General features: G+C 38.6%; 2 long non-coding RNA genes across 5 annotated transcripts in view; both read right to left on the bottom strand.

The window, feature by feature from the left end:
* The window catches only part of LOC112992392 (uncharacterized), a 68,581-nt gene extending 66,880 nt beyond the window's left edge, over window positions 1-1,701 (bottom strand). For both annotated transcript variants that reach the window (XR_003261521.2, XR_003261519.2), the window contains exon 1: window positions 154-1,701. This is a non-coding gene — a long non-coding RNA (uncharacterized LOC112992392). The remainder of the gene's footprint in view (window positions 1-153) is intronic.
* Window positions 1,702-1,757: 56 nt separating this feature from the next.
* Window positions 1,758-21,755, bottom strand: LOC112992394 (uncharacterized). Of its 3 annotated transcripts, none has more exons than XR_010385982.1 (4): window positions 17,623-21,755; window positions 16,906-17,006; window positions 5,343-5,448; window positions 1,758-3,576 (listed from the first exon to the last, which is right to left on the bottom strand). It is a non-coding gene; the product is annotated as an uncharacterized LOC112992394 (long non-coding RNA). The 3 variants fall into 3 exon arrangements; XR_010385983.1 differs by having other exon boundaries at window positions 16,906-17,771; window positions 20,967-21,755; XR_003261526.2 differs by having other exon boundaries at window positions 16,906-21,755.
* Between the last annotated feature and the right edge of the window lie 920 nt (window positions 21,756-22,675).

Genomic DNA, 22,675 nt, shown 5'->3' with positions numbered 1-22,675 from the left:
AATCGACATATCACCGTGTCCGTGTCCTTCAAAAGCTAACTCGGGCACACCCAAACCCATGCCTAATACGCGTTCCCAGGGCTCGACAAATGCACAGCCTTTGGCAGTGTGAGTTAATAAATAAATAAATAAATAAGGGTGTTCTCAACGTACGTTTTGATGTTTCTGTTGCATTGGCAACCTCAGACACTGCAGGTACAACCAGAGTAAAGAGGACTTACAATATTGTCCTTCTCTAAAGGCCACATCATGCGCCAAAGTACTCTTGGATTAACACCTGGCTACTGCAATGAAGAAACTGCCTGTGATGAAGAAAAGAGAACTGGTGAGTGACAGCTAGAACCAGCGCCTGGCAGGTGAGGTTTGCAGACAAAGGGGTTTTTTTTAATTAATCAGACTGATTTAGTTAGGAAAAGGCATTTTGGGGGTACCTAAACACTTTTTCAGGTGAGAAACAGAAAAAGAAGTACATTTTGGGGTGTCTTTTTTTGTATTATGCTTCCAGCATTATAATCAAGAACATAACCCTCTGTTTCACTAAAATAAAACCAGATTCGTTTTAATACTGATTCAATTAAACCAGGGCTGAGAAAATGGCTCTGTTGAGAGGCATGGACCTAAATAAAGCAGTGTTGAAGAAAATCTCTTTGTTTGCCTGCAACCCAACTCAGTGAATAAGTCCAGAGGCTCAGGGTCTCCCTCTCATGAAATTGTAATCCCAAGCTGATAGCACTTTCTAAAAGGTTTTGGAGAAGCTTCTCCCCCATTTGTATTTATCCCACGACTTTCTCAAAGGGCAAGGTGGTTGTCAGCCCATCCACCATTTAAGGAAGTGCCCATCTTTTGTAGCTTGCTCTTGATTTTTGAAAGGGGAAACAACAGCCAGGACAACAGCTTCTCCCCAGTTCATTTTCTACCAGATGAAAATTTCAGCCGGGGGGAACATCAGTGCTATAGGCAGAACCGTCACACACAGTTTACTGTGGAGCTTACCCTTGAAAGAGGAGAAAATAATTAATGAACTAGACAATCAAAAGCAAAACGAATTTCTCTAAATTAGCTTTATCTCAGTGTATCCTTAACACACCCACTCACTTAAATGCACATAAGCACAGACAAATAAGTAGTTAACCAAGAAACTAATCAAACTATTTCTTCCACGTCCTGGAAAAAGAAATAGAGGTGAACGAAAATAATATTTCATAACAGTTGTCAGCATTGGTAATATTGATTATCCCTGATGGAACATACATTTTGTCACTATGATTGAAGAGAAGAAGATACGTGTTATATTCCCAGACATTTTATGACCATTATGTCTTTTACCCACTTGGGCAAGTCTGTGAATATATCCCAGCGGTATACAGAAGACTAGTGAGAATTCACTGTGGTAAATACTGGGAAAGATCCCAAGTCAAAATCCTGGGAGATTCCCACCCCTTGCACACCCCGACACATTACAAATGCAGTTTGTGTTTTAGAGTGTTTCATGACGTAATAGCAATAAAAGAATTGTTTTCAGTTTGCCGAGGCTACTGTAATTTTTTAGGCCATCAAAGCTTTGTGGCTTCTAGATGCGTTTGCTGCAATGCACTTACATGAGGAAACATCGGGAGGGCTTTGCGAGCTGTCATTTAAACAAAAAGGGGCACCTCAATAAACAGACCATGTTAGTTATTATATTACCCCAAGATCTCAAAACCGGTTTCAGTCTCTTACTTATTTCCAGATGCAGCTCCAGACAGAGCTGATTTCACTTTGTGGGCAGACTCTGATGTTTTCCCTTACACCAAGAGGAGTGGTACATCCAGCCCAACCAAGAGTTTCTTGTATCCCTCATTCTGCCACTGTACTATAGCTACTTGTTCTTAAGTCAGTGCGACAGTGATATGGTCCAACAGTATCCACTGGAAATCCTGATTTCTGACATTTCCAGCACTTTACCAGACAGGACACAAGCTCAAAAGCTTTCAAATGCAGTCCAAAGCCACCTTGTCTTTTCAGACCGTGGCTTCGATTAGAAAGAGCAGCAAAGGTGAGTTGACGATTAAGTTTCCTGACTTCTATTCTCTTCCCACAAAAGCAAATATATGGATTTTTAAAACTGATTTATTATGCTCATTAACATTGGATTTGTTTAGGGAATACTAAAAGTAATTTTTTGAATGCACAAGTATGCAAAGTAGGCATTCCTAGAAACAAATCAAGAAATGCACAAATTGCAGGTGTAACAGTGGGCATCATTACATGGGCTGCAAATTTCACAATAGCAATAAATGCTTCCATGTAAATATTGCATAAAGGAACCACAGTATAGTTCTTGTTTCAAAATAAACATGTCCTCAAGCAGGAGGATGAATGTTGAATTTTCATGGTTACAGTGGATACACATTTCTAAGAAGAGGCATAGCAACTAATGAGTGAGGCAGTCACTATGACAGATTAAAATAAGCTGCATTCTTCATCCCTTCAAGACATGGATTTTAAAACACATGATTAGACCACCTCAAATTTTTAAAAGCCATTTATACCTTATACCATTAAGAAATGTATAAATTAAGATGGTTTGTGGGGCTTTTAAAAATCTTTACACATCAATTTAATGGCATGTCAGGCTTGAAAGGGAAGAGTGTCAGACTGATTTGATAAGAAGGATATCAGAAGTGCATTTATTGAGAAATGCACAAAGGATCATTTTATTTTATTTTATGCTATGAGGGGAGAGGTAAAAGGGTGGAGAGAACCTGCGTAATGTTGTGTAAATTGCATTGATTTTGTGGTGTAATGCACTGATGCTGTGCTCATATAAAACATATTTGTTGAAGGGGAAGATTTTATGCACTTAATGCACTTATTTGCCACCTCTTTTGATCTGACTAGAGCTTTTCTAGTTTCATAACCCTAACATGCCAACCTCTGAGGTAAAAACACGAAGGAAGAATCAAAATGTAGTCCTTGAAGACTCAGTGAAGCAAATGGAAAAAAATCCATTATAAAGGGTCACCACTTCTTACATCCTACATTACTCCTACATAATGCAGAGGGGTAGGTTCTCATTTAGGAAATAACAGATCTTTTTACTCACAAAGCAAGTTGCCTGCAACCTTGAGGACAAGAAGAGCTGGGAAAAAAAAGAACAGAAATCAAAAACGTTATCTGGAACGAATTGAAGGCTAGAGGTCCACTGCTTTTAAAAGGGTTTCCGAAGCAATGTTAAATTAAATAATCTAAAATGCATGATGCGTGGAGTCACAAACACCATCCCAAGCTGTCCAGGACCACACCTGGACCTGCTGGACCAAACAGAGACAGTCAGCTGTCTTGGAGCAGGATTTACATAGGTCAGACTTACCCTTTCCAAGCTTTTGCTCGTGTCTCGGCATTTGGCCACAGGACTAGGTAGGCTATCCGCAAATAACTTCCGTGTGCCAAAACTCTCCTAGCAATTTTGGGGTGTGAGGCAAGTCTGTGTGATGTGGTATCACTCTCTCATGTGTCACGGAGATGGAGCACGCACCTCTATAGCTCTGTGATGCCAAAAGGTACCTCGGACTCATCACTGATGTTAGGGTGATGCTACAAAGACACAGAAAGATTCCTCCCTTCCTTCCATAGGTGGCTAATGGGATTTTTTCATCCCTTAACATTTCCCCACAAGTTGTTCAATAATAGCTAATAGATTTGCTGGCTGAACAAAAATACACACAATCTACTCTTCTGGATCCAGGTGGTAGTTTAGCAGATTACATATAAGGGGACCTGAAGGTGAGACTGCTACCGTTTTTTCTTTTTTTAGCGGAAAAACAGCTGAACTACGCCAACAAAGGCTAAGGACAAATGTTGCATTTTAAACCTGTCAGTGAAAAGGCATTTGAAGCGGTGCCTCTCGCAGAGCACACAAGCTCCTGGCTTTTTGATAACACTGCAATTTTACCTGTCAGCTTCCCTGCCCACCTGCTTCCCTAAAAGCAGATCTAAAGGTAGCTTTGCAGAGGCGGCTGGTGCTTGAAAGCAAATCTGCCAGGATGAAGAGCCAGGCTGGACAAACAAGCCATGACCAAGACGCCGTAAGTCAACCGTGTCAAACAAACAGGAGAGCTACCAGCCCAGACACATCGAGTCAGCACAGCTCCAGCACACTGCCGCTGTTATGCTTTTTACAAGCCTCTTCTTATGTTTGAGCATCTAAAGGATAGAGTCAGGAATTTAGGGAACATTTGGCAGAAAAACAGTCCCCAGAGAGCCTGTAACTGTGCAGAGCAGACGCTCTTTTCCCTTTGCTCTCTTTGCTGTGGGGTTCCTCCATCCCCTGCCACCCTCTCCATCTGACCAGACACTCCGCAATAATGCTGATGAAATAATTCCCTAATACTAATTGCCCTGAAAATGGATGTTTAGTAATGTAAAAAAATCCAATCAAGTTAGGATGGCATAGTTTACAGGTATTCCCCCTTATGGAAAACTTAGGAAACTCATTATTCCCACATGGTGCTGTGAGATGAAGTCTTCACCTTCAGATCACCACATTTGTTTTTAAGAAATTCCTTCCCACTCAGAAATAAATTCCATTATATTTCATTTAAATCCTGTGGTCTTTTCACTGTTCTCATCTCATTCTTTAATTAGCTGAGTCCTTTTTTTGCTTTATTAGTGGGGTCTGACTACAATTTGAGCATTTCCAGTATTTACGGAAGGCAATGGAGTTAGAATCAGAACGAGCTGTTGTATGGTTTAAAATCAGCTAAGAGATAATTCTGTCTACTTAGAAATATGGCAACAAATGGGAAAGTCATATATATTAGATATGTTTGCCCTATTCTTATATTATTTCCTTAAGCATCTGTTTCTGATCATTACCGGAGATGAGACAAAGGGTTAGATGGGCCTTTGACCATTACGGCCTTTTTTTAAGTTCTTACATCACCTTCTTTCCTAGTTCTGCCATTAATATCTTGGGAATCTTTAGCCAAAATGAGCTAACATGAATAAATGCTTTGACAAATACCGTCTTTCTGAATCAAGAATCAGCTTTGGAGATCACAGTTTTCTTAAATTTATTCAAACTGATTATTGTTTCTGCAAATAATAGTATGCAGCTGTTTCAGAAACAGGCCCCTGTGACGATTCAAGACACAGGCTTGAACGAGGTTCGAGCAGAGCCTTCGGAGCACGCTGCCAGGCTCATCCTGCACACAAAAGACAGCTGAGGCTGTTCACATCTCATCTCACTCCCAGGGGCTCGGTGAGAAGGGCTGCCACCTGGCAAGGTGCTTTCAAATCACCATTTTGCCCAATTTTAAGCAGGGACTCACGTATAGGGCTGCCCAGGATATCCTCCTTACCTTGAAGCTGTTGGCTCAGTGTAACATACTGTTGGAGTCATCTTCAATCATGAGCAATGAACACCGTACAGTATGGCTTTGATTCCTTACGGTTCTTCATATCTTTCTGTGGATGTAATCAGAGAATATGGGAGGTGCATATCAGCATTTTGCAGATGTGAATATATTCAGAACAGAAAACTCTAAATTAACAAACACTAATAACACATTCAAATTAGAAAGGCATTTTTTCACAATAGTCTGCAAGAACTGACAGATCCTTACATAGAATTTTAAAATGATTATATTACAACTCTCATTTAAAATTATCTACTAAGATAAACACAGCCTATGTGTAAACTTCCTGATTATCAATAAGCAGGGAAAAGGTTATTCTTTCTATGAAAAGATCCTTTTTGGGGGGGAAAGACTTTTACCATTTTGGTAACATAATTTATTTCTCATACATTCCTTTTATCTACTGTATTTCCCAAATCTGTTTGAAGTTTAGACAGCTCTAGACAGATGAAGTCACTGGCGTGTATTTTTTAAAAAAAAAACCTTTGAAATATAATCAATAGTTTCTGCATGATTCAACAAGGGAGTCTCTACAGAGGAAATACAATTCCTCTGTGTTCTCCTGAATCATACTTTTATCTGCCTTTGCGACCAGTTCCAAACTTTGCACCTTTGACTTTGGGCATCTGAAATAATATGGCCCATACTGCTCAATCAATCTTATTCATGAAATGTAAACAGTGTATATACTTCAGGAAAAAATGCCTTTGTAGGTAATGTCCAGACTCCTGGAAACATTTAGTTCATGCTAGATGTATTTGGAGGCTTATTATACGTCTTTGCCATCCAATCTAACATAGCATTATCGCATTAGCATATTTAATGCCATACTTACTTCACATTACCTGGTTGTATCTTGTGAAGGTTCACATATAAATTATCATCAACAGTATTTCCCCTTCTATTTTACATAGAAATTAATTCTTCATTTTGTTCTTGTACTTATCTGTGCTAAACTAAGTTATTAGCAGAAACCTTTCAGAATAGGAAGCAGTTATTTGAAGGTAGGCAAAAACAACCATTTCTTAGGATCCAATCCAGATTCAACAACAAGTCGGTGGTAAACTGTCAGGTACTTTATGGCAGCAAGACCAGGTTCCAGCAAGCAAAAGAAACTCAGTAGAAAGGGCACCCTGGGCTGCTGCGAACAAGCAGCACAGAATACGGCTGCGTTTAAATAATGCCATTATTTTCACTGTAACAAGAAAGTCTTTGCAGTTTATCTTTTCTAAGCACACCAAAAGGGGCCGGATTACGTGTGCTATGCAAAAAAGCTCTAAAAAACCCCCCAGCAAATCTGCCTACTGCAAGCAGTTTGCAGCTTACCTCCCCACATGCTTTCTCTTGCTAACCAAGGATGTTGGCTATTCATTCCTCTTTTCTATGAGCGAGCGGAGAGCAAACGTGACTGGTTCGGTCGCTGGGAGTGGGGGGATGCTGCTTTCCTCAGCACACCCAGCGCCAAGAGTAGCCAGGTAATTTACAGCAGAAGTAACCACAAAGTAGTGTAATTTCCTACTGGTTGACCAAGCAGAGCCAAGCCGAATGACCCTTCAAAACCCCACTGTAAATCTCTTCCTCACATAAGTCCTCCAAAGAAACGCTGAGCTACCTGGGTCCTCCTTCACTCAGGTTTTGTCGACTTCGGTAAAGCCACCGTTTCACCCCAGAGCATTCCCTTCCCAGCTCCATCCTCCCTCCTTGCCCTCAGGAAGCTTGGCAGAGCTGCTCCCAGCCACTCTCAGCCTTGTCCCGTGCTGACGCCACTCATGACGCTCTTGTTCTCCCCTTCCAATATCAGGGCTCCTGCATAGCGTCTTTTTTATTTTCCTTTGGATACACACTTGCAGCCTGCATAATACAGCTTTTCTGGGTTTTCGGCCTTTTTCAAAGCAGCCTGTTAAAGTGAGTGCCTGAAATGTTTGTACTCCTTATCTGCACTGGGAAAAAACCTGGTTTGCACGCACAAATTGGGAAGATGGCACCAACCAAACCTTTGCATGCATTGTCAGAGGTCTCATACTGGCCAAGTTTTTCTTCATTAAGTACGCTCTGATCAGACAAAGCAGTTTGGCCTCGAGCACCAAACGCATTACTGAAGCCCAGGAGCTTATGATGACTTTTAACTCACCCTACTACCTGGAAGAACCATAACATCAGTCTGCATTTCCCTTTCCCTTTGCTAAAACAATGGTTAACAGCCAATTTCTGACAATCTTTAAGTGAGTTTTATGATACTGTCTCTCCACCAGCCCTAGCAACTATTCTCTGTTGTTCCCCGTGTTTAGAGATACATGAATGAACCCTAGCAAAATTACTGGAAGAAGCATTTTAATAATAAATGCATCGCTGCCTGTGCAGATCCTTGGCAGTAGAAGGCTCTGTAAGTATTATCGATAGGATGCTTAGGTCCTCTTGGTGACTTCAGAGCTCTATTCAAACACCTCAGTATTTGCACACTTTGTAAGCGTGTGCTTTTGTTACTGCCAAAACAGGTGCTGTCACAGTATCCTTAGGGCACCTATTACGGGCCTTGCAAAACAGACTTTCAGGCCTTACTGCTCTGGTAGCATTAATGAGCGCTATACACAAGCACAGACAGGAGATGGGATCTCACATCTTCCCTGCCTCGGGGATGCTTTTGGCCAGCCCTCTGTGCTGCGAGGAATTGGAGACAGGCCTTTCCCTTCATTCTCATTTCCTAAAGTATCCAGCTCCAACGCCTATACCGCGCTAGAGTTTATGGCCATGAGAACAAAATACTGTTTGGAAAAGCATGCGGGAGAAACGTGCAAATATCTGATTTATTAGGTTAGGGCCACTATAATGGGATGAGTTGTGCTGGTCTCATTAACAAAGAGGACTTTCTTTCTGCAAGCCAGCTGGAATAATAGAGGCAACTGTGTGACATTTTAAATGAAACTGAAACGCTTTCTGTGGATTTTATTTCCATTTCTCATGCTTACTAGTCACACAGGAATAAGATCCTCTTGGAAAAAAAAAAACAACACCAACCCATACATATCATCTGTACTCCCGCCACAAATGTCATTAGGACTAAATGTTGCAGCTCAAGAAAAAGCATGTGCTTTAAGAAATTATTTATGTTTAAGTGTCTGAACATTTATTTGAAGCATTTATAGCTCTTTTCTTTTGTCATTTAAAACCAAAGAGACAAAAGGTACTATATACATCTGCTGCTGTATTTTTCCTGAATATAATGTGGGTAATTATAATTAGGGAGTTCTTGCTTTTTATGTAACAAAGTAATGTACCATTTCAAATGAGTGTTGTTCAGATCAAATACAAAGTATGACAAGGCTGAACTGTGTCAACATATTCACGTCCTATCATAGGCAGAGTCAGTTGCCGGAAATATGTTTGCTGTACAAAAATTTCCCCTTTATCTCCCTTTTTATTTCAAAAGGCGGGAGGGGGGGTAGCCTTCTGCAGAGGTGGCATTGAATTTTTCTCTTGCTTCTAAGTGGGGCAGATTCAAGGGCATGATACAACATAGCGTGTTTGATATCTGAGAAAAGATGAATGTGATTACTGTGTAAACTAAAATAACAAGAAACCTAGATTTGTGTGTGGTTGTAAATTTGGAATTCAGCCAGTTTCATTAAAAAGATCTTTAAAGTTCATAAGCCTACGCAGGCTTTCAGATGAGTTTTGGATGATTTATGATCCTGTATCAAAACACATCTTAATATTTTAATGTAAAACAGGGCAAAAGATGTTATTGCTTTACATTCATTGAAAACAGACAAATATTTTTTGACAAAGTCCAAAAACTTTTGTCTCTTTTCAGCTGAAACATTTACAAAAATAGCTTATAATTCAAGTATCTGCTCCCCTAAGTTATTCATAGGGTAATTTCTGTAAATAATCATGATCTTGTAAATGGTTCATAAGATATGCTGTATGTTTGATATACAAAATCAGAGCTGTTTTGACTATTTGTGCTTGGACATACAATTTGCATGAATGATTTCTGACTAAATATGACGCTTAAAATTATATTTGTACCTTGCATACTCGCAGTTTTGAAATCAAAACTAGTCTTCAGTATTATTTATTTGTGTGTGCTAGTATTTTCTTTAAAATTCCTTCCACTAATTTCTTAAGCTTAAATATGTTTCACAGACAAAACAAACAAAATATAAGTATGTTAAATGAATTCCTGTAAAAATTCTAATGAACACAGGTCCAATTAACCCCCCCACCCCCGCTCACAACAAAGAGGTGCTACTGCAATTCCATGTGAAACAAAGCCAAAGAAAATATTCATAAGAACTTTTAAGAGGCAAAAGTACTATATTTTGTCTATTTTTGTATGAGGTGACATTCAAATGGTTTAAAGCTTGTTTCAAATGTTAATCCAACCAGCCTTTTTGAGTCTAGGAGTCAACTATAGACTCTCTTGGATTTTTTCCAACACTTCCCAGTTTCATGTAGGCCAGAAATATCAGGAGAATAGCAAAATTAACATATGCAAAGCTAACAGGACTTCCTGGATCAGATTCAGCTTATTGTGTGCAAAGACACACAAAGAAATTACATACAGCTAGCAAACAGCCAAACACACTCAAAAGGAAATGCAGATATAGAGAAAAGCAAGAGCGGGAGACAGAATTTCTCACGTGAACAATATTATGATGATACAGTTATGAAAATACAGAAAGAATGTAAAAGGTGTTTTCTAAATGAGGATAAATGTGAAATAATGAGCAGAGAAAGAAACAGAGCTATTAAAGTGCAGACGAGGGATTGGTGATTTTTCTACTTAACACATATTTTGCAAAGATATGATAAGGCAATCACAAAGAAGTCCTAAACAATTAGTTTAGTCTAATATTTAACAAGATGAGGACCATGTTCAAGACTGCGTTTTATATTTATGAAATAAAGAAACAAATACCTGCACAGAAGGAGCAACAAAAACAATGCATAGGGTCTAAAAATTAAGACTCCCTTTGCACAGAATAGTATTTATTAATGGTGCTGAATAGAGAGGGGGGAAAAAAAAAAAGACCTCTGGACCCAATTTTCCTAAAGGTCAAGGACTGGGGTTATCTCCACTAGAAAATCACAAGTCTGACATTAGGTTCAAACCCAAAGATGCTATTCTTGTACCTTTGGGACTAGTTATGTTGAAGGTCTTTGTTTCAGCCCATTTCTAATATTTATGTAGCATACATTTTAAACATGCCAAACTCTTAGGAAAAGTATGCCTCTGCTGTGTGCTATTTAATCCTTTGGAGAAGCAGATAGAGATGTCCAAGTTCCTTTGAAAGAGCTGTTACTTTGCAGATTATTGAAGTGAGAATTTGTATAGTTCTACTTCATATTTAATTGACAAGAAAACATTAAGCAAAAATCAGTTTGGTTCTTGAGGCTGTTAATTTTCACATTTGAAGATGTTACCTAATCGAATCATTTTTTATCATTCATCTTACTATAGCTACATTTTGTTCTTTATTTCTTAATTTTCAAAAAAATAATAGTTATGTAATTTGGGGTATCAGACATCATTAGCCTATAACAAGTTTTTAAACATATAACAGAGATAACCATAAATTCTGTCAAGACTTAAGTCAGTCAAACAGAAAGCAACAGCATTTGAAAGTTGACTTTCTTCATTTTAATCCTCAGGGCCCAGTGAAACACTTATTGATGCCCACACAAACTCTTCCAGGATTTGCAAAGGAAAGGCCAGATAAATCTATACTTCTGAAGATACATCTTTTAATAAAAAAATTGCTTTCTGATCTCAAAGAAGATATTACAGTGAAATACTGTAGGACTATGCTACGGACCCAGATGTGAAGGAGCTCCAAAGAAATATGAAACAATAAAGTAAAGTGTACACATGTATTAGGTTGGAAACATCCACCCTTAGAAGTAAGAAGCATGGTTGTGCAAACACAGATATAGATGAGAATTCTTGGTTAAGGCTTAAAGCATTGAGTCTTTCAGTCTTGAGGTAAACCCCAAGATCAAATGACTAACACTAAATCCAAATAGTAATTTTGTACAAGTGAATCACTTCATTAGGAGCTAAAATATGCTGATATTTTTTTACTTGGATATGTAGGAATATTTGCATCTCAAATATATCACATATTTTCAAACAAAAATACATGTAAAGTCACATGCTCATAGATCCTAACAAAACTGTAAAAAAACCCACAGTGCTGGAACACTAAAATTCCACTAGGCAAGCTGCAAAAACCAAACTGTAACAGAGCAAAATCTTAGCCATTTGTTTCTATTTTTCTGATTTCTTCTTTTAAGAATATTAGTGCACATTTCAATTAAAGATGTGCTAGCTGACAGGATTTTAAAATACTTCCACCCATAATCATCACTATCTGACCAAAAAAGCAGGAATGAAATAGTTTCTTGAATTTCCCATCAGAAAATGTAAAGGGTCAAATTCATATGATTACATTCAAATGGATTACATTCACTTAAACTAAAACAGGACTATAATAGCGCATATTTGACTAAATGAACTTATACTTATCTCCTTGTTGCATCTTGCATTGCATACATTTATATATATGAACATAGACATGTACGTATAGGCCTACAGACACAAAATATGATGGTTGGTGAGCCTTCTACAGATCAGTTTTGCACTGATGATTAAGATTAGCAGCATCATTGTCCATATTTGCAGCAGTTTTGACTTTAATTTAATAATACATCCTTCTAATTTATTTTAAAAGAAGTAGACAGTAGCTATGAAATTAGAAAAGAAGATATACTATATTTGCATTAAAAAAATCTTTAAATGCTTGCTGAGTCTGACTTCTCAAACTGCTTTGTGAAATGGAAAAAGGCTATAAATTATTAGCACATTAGAGATTTGTACACAGGGAGCACCTTAACATTCGGCCAAAGGAGATGAAATAAAACTGGAATCGGAGACGCATCACAGTAAGTGAGTAAGTGTAAGAAGCATCACCAACTGCTTCAAGGGAAGAAATCTTCTAACGGCTGAGAAGAAAACCAGTGAAGCTGAAAAATACCTGCAAGTCTGGATAAATCTACCTGTTACCTTCCTGGATACCAGAGAGAGTGACTTGGGATGTGCTTGTATCATGCAACAGTCCTCAAAGGCTGGAGGGTAGAAGATAGAGTATAGGATGCTAATATGGTATATTTTAAGGGCTGGCTAATTTGAGTCTTCAGAAACATTCCTCGTGTCAAGTAAATTTAAATCACCATTACGTCCTCCTCATTTTTCTGAAATATTGCAGAACGTGAATTACAATATTCCTGGATATAGATTAAGTAAAAATCTACTTCTTTATCATATAAAAATTACATACAAAAAATAGGAACAATCGCTGTAAGATCACCTAGCCATTTAATGAAGTTAATCCATGACAGGAAAGAATACTTTTTCAAGAATGGAGAAGTGGTATCATTGACTGAGAGGAAACAGCAGACAATGCAAAACCAGAAGCCAGGTCAGATAAGTATCACGGTCAGACTTAGACCGAGATTTATGAATGATGTCTGGGACAAATCAGAACACGATGCTCTGAAAAAAATGGAATTCAGAGGTAAAAGCTGTGACTTAAGGATGAAAGCAAATATAATTTTGAGGAAGCTTAAAGTCTGTTCACAAAACACTGTTGTTCAGGATCTCCTGAGTGCCTATGGGCTGAAAATCAGCCCCAACTGGAAGAGATGGAAGAGAGGCTGTTAACATCAGTTTTGAAAATCCTTGTCCAAATCTTTTACTGTTTTCCAAGGTGATGACTAAAAGATTCAAAAGGCTTTTTTTCCAAGACATTGAAGGAAAAATAAAAGATTTAGATATTTTATATATGCAGTTTGGCAAAATGAAATCTAGCACAGAATACGGCATTATCAGATGAGCTTCAACTATACCCCCTATCATATTGTAGCAGAGACATTTACAATTTCTATTTTTCAAGACAGCACTGACTTCCTCATTTAAGGTTCTCTGAAGCACGTTACAGTCAGTCTCTATTATATCTAACTAGAGCTGACAACTGTAGCACTAAAGATATCCAAATACTTTAGTCACAGGGGTTTTTGTGTGTAAGGACAATTTTCAAGCAATCAAAAGTTTAACAGAACAGATGTCTGAATTTATGTAGTATATTGAAGATCATAGGTGTTATTCACTAAGGAAATACAATTCATATCTCGTCCACTTTTGCCAATTTTAAATGTAAATTGCTGTAGCCAATTTAGAGTACCAAGCACCTCCCTTCCCAAAGAAAACCCTCCTCTGTAAAAAGGCAGGAGATGTTCATGCTATTATATAAAATATAGTAAAAACAAGATAAAAGGGAATGAGGCCACGTGAGCAGAGATGACAGAAAGGCAAAACAAAGACCTAGTACTGTTTGAATAAAATTCAGGACAGGATTGGTACTGGAAGATCAGTAATACAGCAAAATACAATATGAAAAAAGTCATTTAAAATGAAAACTACTATAAACAGCATAAACATGTTAGTACAGCATTCTGCCTAGGCTACTGCTAGGATGAGCAATAGTGTTTCTAATAGCCAACTGATAAAAGTGCTGGAGCATGAGACCACCCCACAGCATCACCTTGTGTTTCATGGACTTTCCTTTAAATATTGATCATGCCCTGCAGTTTTAAATACATAGGCACTGCGATCCTATAAGGAATCAGAACTTGGCAGAGTCCATCTCCACTGGCATCTCGCACAAGAAAATATGCGATGCTGCTAATAAGAGCTAAAACAATCTTCGAGCTCAGTTACATTCAATGCTAAATTTAATGTGATCATTTTAAGTCGCAGCTTTGTTAAGTTGCAGATGGGAAGATCTTCACACACATTTCTTACATTATTTATTTGGTTTATAAGAATAAACAGTGAAAAAGAGCCACGATCCCAGGCTATATACTCTCTTGAGTTCAAATCACAAAAGAAAAAGAAAATTTGCAGCAAACTTTACCACATGCCAGCTGATGATTTCAAGCTTGAAAGAGTTTGGGAAAATTACCAACAGCAGCCAGCTTAAACCCTCTAGCAAAAAATTAATGATTATCCCCCTCCTTCTTCCAGACTACACAAAATTTCCATTGAAAACCAAATAGCTATGATACCGCCTTTGTATACTAACAAGGAACAAGCTTAACTTACAACATTTACTTTAAAATTTACAAATACAGAAAATTATTGATAGGGTCCTCATACGTTAGACAGAAATCTACTCCATTATAGATCACAAAAGTCTTAAACGTTCCATTAGCAATGAGTAACTTTCTAATGATTATGATATCATGCTTTAAACTACCTAATGGGTACTAATGAATGAAAAAGTTCACTGAAGATATATACATATTAAGAAAATCAATGGAGACCGTGGCACCTAAATGAGTTTCAAAGCATTACTTTTCAGAAATCTGACATTACTAGGACAAACCACATATTTAAATAGTCAGCCGCCCCACACACACACTTTTTTTTAGTTGACTATCCGCTTTATGAATATTCTGTAGAACAGGGATGTTGCTCTGACATAGAAATTAATGGGATGATGCACTGCAGAAGTTAAAAGCATATGTTGGCCCCTGCAGGATCCCAGGCTTACAGTGTCACCTATCCCCAGGAGCTCAGTAAGGAAAGAGGCTCAGTCAAGTCAGATGCACTGAAGTCCCATCGCTAGGTCAACAGCGAGATGTTCATGTCATATTTCCATCTATTATAAATTTATTATTAGGGAATCCAATTTGTTTAACACAGTTTGTGCATGGAGATGTCCTGCAGTGAAAAGTGAGGTGCACCAACATCAGGATGAGTGTTTGATAGCTCTTAAAATCCCAACACCACGTTTGACACAAGCTGCAGCAAAGTTCGTTAAAGAAAACCAGAAGCAAGCGATGGGGTAAATGGCACACAGCCGGCCTCCCGCCTGCATGCCCTCCCAGGAGCTCGGACCGGACACAGCACCACTGAAGTCAGAATTAAGCCAGTCCAAAGCCCACGTTAGGAGAACGAAGCCAGGCCAACCCAAAATGCCGAGATAAATGCAGCCAAGTGGAAAATACAGTTGTGCTGACAGAACAGCAGCTGTGGCAGAAACCAACCAAGCCACGCAGCCTGCCACAAGGTTAAGCTGATCATGTCCTTAATGGGTCACACACTCACTGCTCCATCAGCAGGAAGGAAAGGGCATTGCTTGGGCACCTAGTTAGCAGCAGTGGGCACGTTAAAAGGGGCATTCGAGTCCCATAAAGATGACCGGTTCTAATGGCATTATCCATTTTAAGTAGAAGAAATATCCTTTCAATCACTCCAAACATTTTGAAATGTGACTACATAGAGTTTTACAGCACTACTTTTCAGCTTTCAAGGAGGTTCCTTTAGTTACATTTCGCCATGAGAGTCACAGACAGGACACTTGAAGACAAGCACCTAGAGTTAGGCAGCCTCATTTATTTCCAGGTTTCTATTTTGAAAAAAATTCACTAGCATTTTATTTAATGTTCTTTACCAACCCCTTATTATACAGGCTACTTCCCAGTGTTCAGTTTGAAACAAGAATACGAGCGCTCTGTCACCCATACAAACTAAGGGTAGTAGGAGGATACAAGACTATGTCTAGTTTCAGTGCTGAAGTGTTTTTATTCTTTGCTTCAGAAAAACTCCTACATGTACATGCATATCTTATTCCTCCCTCCTAAACTTCTATATAAGGTTTATTTGCTGTGTTCCCTATCCCTTAGTTTCCAAAAGTTGTAACTCTCAAGAATAGTATCTTCGGAAATAGGCCTTCAAAAATATTCTGAGAAAATTTCTCCCCAACTCCAACATAATATTCATCAAACAGCACCCTAAGTATTAGAGAAAGGCAAACAGATGCTTACTGTCTATCTTGCAGTCTAAGAAAATGCTGAACCTATTGATAGTTGCAGTAACAAATCCAGCTTTAAGTAAGTGGAACATCCCAAATAATCGTGTTAAACCTCTTGTTTATTCTGGTAGGCAATAATAGGATTTAAATGCAGAGTGCTGCTGAAACTGTAAAACACACTTCAGTGCCAGGGGAAGAAAACGTCATTATTGCTTAATGCAAATCAAGGGAGATTATTTAATTAGGATCCCCTCAACCTTTAAGCAAATAAAAGACCCAGAGTCTGTTTCCTTCTGCCTTACCTCTTTCTGCCTCCCACCATTCCTTGTTTGTATCATGTTCATCCAAAGCGTATTTTTAATCCACCTCATAGACGTCCATGACGCCTACTTTACAGTTACTAGCCATTTCTAAGCTTCTTCTCATAAGCAAAATGGTGGCAATCATTTCTGACGATACCTTCCAAAAATAGGTTCCTCATTAGTGTTTAATCTTGCTTCTTCCTCTTTCCTAAGCTATACTCTTTATGGTCAATTATCTTTCCAGGTCTGTTATTTCTCTTTCTAATCACAGCTCTTTACAGTCTTGCTCTCAAGGCTCTATTTTACACTGTTAAGATCATATTATACCTTTGCATTGCAGATATAGGAGCTCTCCAGAGTAGGTGCTGTCTCTTAGCTCTTACACCAAATTCAGCGCCTTCTTCTTCACACCTTTTGTCCTCCTCTTCCTGCAATGACAGCAATCTTCACAGCTTTTTTCTTTGATATCTTATAACTAGCACAATAATTAATTACTCTCACAATACAGGTAAAGTATTTACAACAGTATCAGATACATTTTATTATAGCCAAAGCTACTTATGGATTAACGATTATCAGAAAATACTCACTGGACCTTCAAAGTAATACTATCTCAGTACACAGACACGGGATTCCTGTAAGTCTCTTCATTTCTGTCTCGCTGTAATTATCTATTTGCCTCTTATTGCTTTGCTTTCATGCTTAAATTCTGATCAGCTCTGAGTAGTTGCATTTATAATACTCTTTTTTACCCCGTCTTCTCCAGAAAGGTAAACAGAATCCCAGAAACCAAAATTTCTGTATTGTAGAAAACATGAAAAGAATCAAAAAAGACCTTTACTTAGGTATGGATACACACCTGTGTTTTACATCTGGGATGAAGAACACATAACAGAATTTGGGTTTGGAAAATTATTCAGTTTTCCTTCTATGAACAAATAAGATTTTATATTCATACGTATCCCATGCAATTTTTCTCAAGTTAAATAGGACAATTCCAGATTTTGTGCAGTATTACTAAAACATCCATTTTTTTTTATTTACCCAAAGGCTGTTTTTTTCATAAGCACAGCAGTAACAGCACAGTAAACACCACCAGTGCCGTTTCTTCCAGGTCCAGGAAATCGTGAATACAGTGAAGCTTATCCTCTTTAGTAATATGCAATGCTAAATACATGGCATCCAGGAACAACCTGAAAGAGAGATTGTACTCAACATAATTATGCAAATAGACTTTTTTAAAGAACAAAAAGAAAAGCAGGAATGACAATATGCTAATACACCAAGAGAACAGAATATTATGGAAATCATCAAGAAAGTTAAGTATTTTTTCAGCCCAGGGCTTTTCCTGCTTAATTTTTTCCCCCACTGTAATGGAGTGTGGGTATATGTGTCCAGAAGCATTTAGGAATACCTGCAATGAAAAATCGTAACTAACAGAATTACTATTCTGTATCTTTTTAATAAATTATTGCACCATTTCCCTACAATCAATTTTATCAATACAGTGTGTAGGAACATAACTGAAATTCATATGGCAAAGATGATGCTAGACAGTAGTTATCTGGTATACAATAGCACAGCCTAGGCCTATTTTGTAAGTGATTAGTAAAGGGTTATTTATGGACAAAATAAGAAGGATTACTTAGATTTACATGGGCAAAAATTCTCATTGCTGTGAAATAGGGCTTCTTGAATAATACATGTTAACAAATTGACAGGTGGCCTGTACCGCCAGGATTAGCAGGCAGAAGACACCCGAGTGGAAGAGCTCTTTATAAACCCCAAGCAAGCGAGACTAGTTATGTGATTTAATCTTTCTCCAGCTGCTACACATCCCCACTCACAGCCAGATGCTCCGCAAGAAGGGTGATGTAGGCAGGGAGCTGCATGGATGTTGTGCAAGTGGACATATGATGGACTGGAAGGGTTTGGGAAAAGCTCAGGGCCCCGATGAGTGCTGAAGCTAGACCTTTCAGCAGGGAGTCCTGGTGAGAAGTGGATGCTTTGCAACATATTTCTGTCCATAAAAGGCTAGAATTGGTGCAAGAGCATCAGCACTGAAGCGCTCCTACATCTTTGCAACCAAATGCCCTAGAAAAAGCCATTATTTGATTTCTGTCTAACACAGGGGGAGCTGACACCGTTTCTAGACTATGCCTGGTCTCATTTAGTTAGGTAGGCCTTGGTTAGATGGAGCTTAAGTAAAAAAACAGGAAGCAGCATTTCTGAGTCACCTCTATATTGGGAACCTCACTGCTAAGGTGGGTACTGAGAACACCTGTAGTAAGAGAGAGACCCTTTGGCACTGTCATGAGCCTTGCGATTTCAGAGTCGCATCTAAAATGGAAGAATGAAACTTTGGACTAACTGTAGTGCTCAAACTGATTTTACACACAAGGAGACAGTAGGATATCTGTTCATGTAGTCAAGGATATCTTGCTGATCATGCACAGTAGAAGCAGACACGTACACTTCTCAGGTTTTGTTTTTGCCTGTGATTTTTGTTGTTTTGTTCTGATATGCTACACTGTATCACTCCATCCTAAAGGAGCCTTGCCAGTGTCCCAAGGATGCTCAAAGAGCATCTTGTTTCTGGGTAACACCTTCTCTGCCAGAGCACACCAATCTGTGCTCGTTCTTTTCCACACCACCCCAAATAAGTGAGGAAATGCAAATCCCTAAGGACAGTTCCTTCTCCTTGCTTCCTAGTAGGAGAGGCAAAGGATGATCAGTTCTTGGATTGTTTGTGCCAGTATTTTTTTTTGTTAGTTCTGTACATTCTTGCATTTATGCCATAATATTAGGTATCAACAGATGAAAAAGTAGCAGAGTATATAAAAAAAGAAAAAATAATGTGGATATCTAGAGCATAATCTAAAATTTTGCTAAAAACACTAGCAGGGAAAAATCCTTCCAAAGTGAAGCTTTCAAATGGAGATGAGCCTTCTAAAAGAACATCAGAGAGCAGTGATAGCTGTCTGCTCTTTGCTCAGCCACGTGAAAGTATTGTTTAATTATGGATCAAGTTCAGCCTTTAGTGTCTTGACCAGTGTCAATTATTCTTTCCATTTTCTTCTGTGGGATCATGCTGAGCTGGGGTGATGCAGAGATAAAATTTGATATTATTCACCCACCTATATTCTCTAGAGAACATCAAAAACTACAGAGAGAAGGGAGAGGGAAAGAAAACCCTTGGAGCACTTTGAATTAAGAAAAAAGATAGAACAGCAAGAACAGGGTCTAAAACAATAAAGTACAACTCTTTCCAGGCAAGAGATCTGAGAAATACAGATAATGCCCATTTTTGTTAGGTACCTAAATTTAAAAATATATCTCTTTGCCCAAAATATATACAACAGAACTCTTGGAATTCTAATGCTCTCATTGTTAAACCAAATCAGTCTGTGGCTGAAAACTTTTTTTTTTTCCTCCAAACTACAGAGTGCAACCTAGAGGGCAGTTTGCCCTCATGTTTATCTTAGCTTATGTCCCCCATGTCATGTATTTGGCCCTAAGAGAGTTATCAGAAAAGAACCCCTTCTTCTGACCCCAACTATGCAATATATATGCTCCTGAAAGGAAATAGCACATGGTTTTCCCCATGTTGCTGAGGAAGTTTCTTCCTCAGCCAACCATAGCCTAAGTCTGGAGAGGCAATGTGTGACCGTGGAGGATAGCGCAAGAATCTGAGAACCGAACTGGCCACTTGAAGTTCTGTGCTTCCAAAAGCACAATTCCAGAGCCATCCTTCATAGCCATATGTTTTTTTCATTAATACGACACCATATACTTTTGCAAATCACTCTGACAGAGAAAATTTTTTGCTTCGCTGATGGAGAATTGCTAAATTGTGTTTTGTTGTCAACAACAGCAACGGTTCCGCGAGGGGTTTTTTTGGTTCTGCTATGACTTCAAGAAGTTTAACTTCATCAGCCTAATAAACTCAGAGGTATATCTACAGGCAGAATTTCCCTTGTAATTAATAAATCATTTCCATAACAGCATAATTGGGGGGCATCTCTGCCAGATGTGGTTGCAGCCCACTTTTTCCACCTGCCTGCTGACAGGCTTGAGCTCAGCTGCTGTTATGTGCAGCTTAGACTGTTGACAAGTAGTTCAGTTATTATTTCCTATGCAAAACTCAGTCAGCTCAGTACAGCTACATAAATAGAGCCAGTTCTTGCCTGGAGCCTTCATAAACACGTTACACCTTTTTGTCTGTAGATATGTACTTAGTCATTTCTTAGCATTTCACAGATGGCATCAATTCAGTCTTCTTACCCACACCAATGGGTATCTAGTTGCTACATCGACTGCTATTTAGACTATGTCTATACTACAATCCAAACGTGTGACTGCTGATGAAGCAGATGTATTTAGCTTACCTTTTAGAGGAACAGAAAGTGACAAATGTGACATCAATCTTTAAAGGTGCTTCAAGGGCAATCCTGAAAACTGCATACTCAAAAGTCAAACTTCAGACCACTGAAATTGGTTTCCAGAACGATGAAGAAACAAATTAATGATCACTTGGATCAATGTGACATCCTGAGAAAGAATCAACATGGCTTTTGTAGCTGGAAGTTATAGCTCGTAAAGCTCCTAGAATTATCTGAAGAAATCATCTAGTACCTGTGGATAAGAATGAGCTATCTGACATCATATAGTTGAACTTTCAGAAAAGCTTTCAGCCGTGTTCCTCATTGAACACAAATACAAGCTATTACAAGTAGGAAACAAGATATGCCCAAGAAATGACAATGTATTAAATATAGAAAATAAAATACAGAAAGACATGTTCATTTGTTTCAAAAAGGAAGATTCCACAAGGATCACTGCAGGGATCTTTGCTTTTTGCCTATTCATAAATGATCTGGAAAAGAGGACAATTATGTAGATGGCCAAACTTGTCAACAACAGCAGAGGCAAGGATGGATTCCATACAGAAAGAAATAAAAAAGACCAGGATTCTTTAGCCTGAAAATGATATGACTAAAGGGATACAGCTGAAGTCAATAAAATGAGTAATAGGGAATGATTCCAGCAAAATTATCAAGCAGGAGGTTGAAAAACCAACCAAACAGAAATAGTTTCTACCACACTTCTAAGCATTCCAAAGAACATGCTTAAGTTTTGTCTGCAATAGCAAGGTACTCACTTGTGAATTCAGTCAAACATTGCAGATGAACCTTTTCCAGGTGAGTAAGCTGGAAAGAAAATCTGGGTTTTTTTTCAACTGCATAAACACAAGAAAGAAGGAAGCTGCAATTACCATGGGGAACACTGTTCTATGGGGTCTCCGCAAATTCCCCCAGTGGAGAGCTGTGATTCCTCAGGAGTAACCCTGGCAAAGCATGCTTATGGGACCAGCTGAATCAGCACATCTCCAGAGTACTTGGCTCTGCATCCTTTCCTATGCTATTAAAGAGTAGGAATACTTATGTGCTTTGGGGGACTGCCTACTAGCTGGGCTGAGACGCATTTGGCATTGTTGATTTACCCAAATAATGTTTCCAGCACTAAGTCCCAGAGCTCAGCTTCCACCAGCTGAATTCAAAAAGGGAATCAAGCCTATTAAGTCTCTCCAACAAGCCTGGAAAAAAGAGTACGAAAGAGAATTAAATACCTAGTAATACCATGGAGATATATAAACTCAGGGCTGGGAAAACTTGTTCCAGCTCATGGGAACATTTTGTATTAATATCTGGCCTTAATGTCTTCTTTTTGCAGTCCAGCACTGCAAAAGAACTGAATCACTCTTATTGAAGAGTATCTACAGAAAATAACAAAACACAAATGCTCCTCTATATATGACACATGGGCCATCTGTAAGTCATATCATCTCTTTCCTCTCCCTAATGTTGCAGACTCTCCACTAAGACTAAGAGCTCAATCTTTCCCTTTTGGCTTTCCTTAGAGCAAGCCAGCTGCCTCATGGAGCTATCAGCAGGGTTTATTTTTCCTGGCTTGGATGCAAACCTCTAGTTATTAATATGGGAGTGAGTTCTGCTAGCTGACAATTTAAGATAAAGTAAATTGGAAGTGACATAAAGGAGCGTGTGGGTGTTAATGTGCGTCACCAAGGTTCTTTTCT

Source organism: Dromaius novaehollandiae, chromosome Z (assembly GCF_036370855.1).
Source record: "Dromaius novaehollandiae isolate bDroNov1 chromosome Z, bDroNov1.hap1, whole genome shotgun sequence".
Taxonomy (NCBI): Eukaryota; Metazoa; Chordata; class Aves; order Casuariiformes; family Dromaiidae; genus Dromaius; species Dromaius novaehollandiae.
This window is presented reverse-complemented; position numbering and strand designations above follow the sequence as displayed.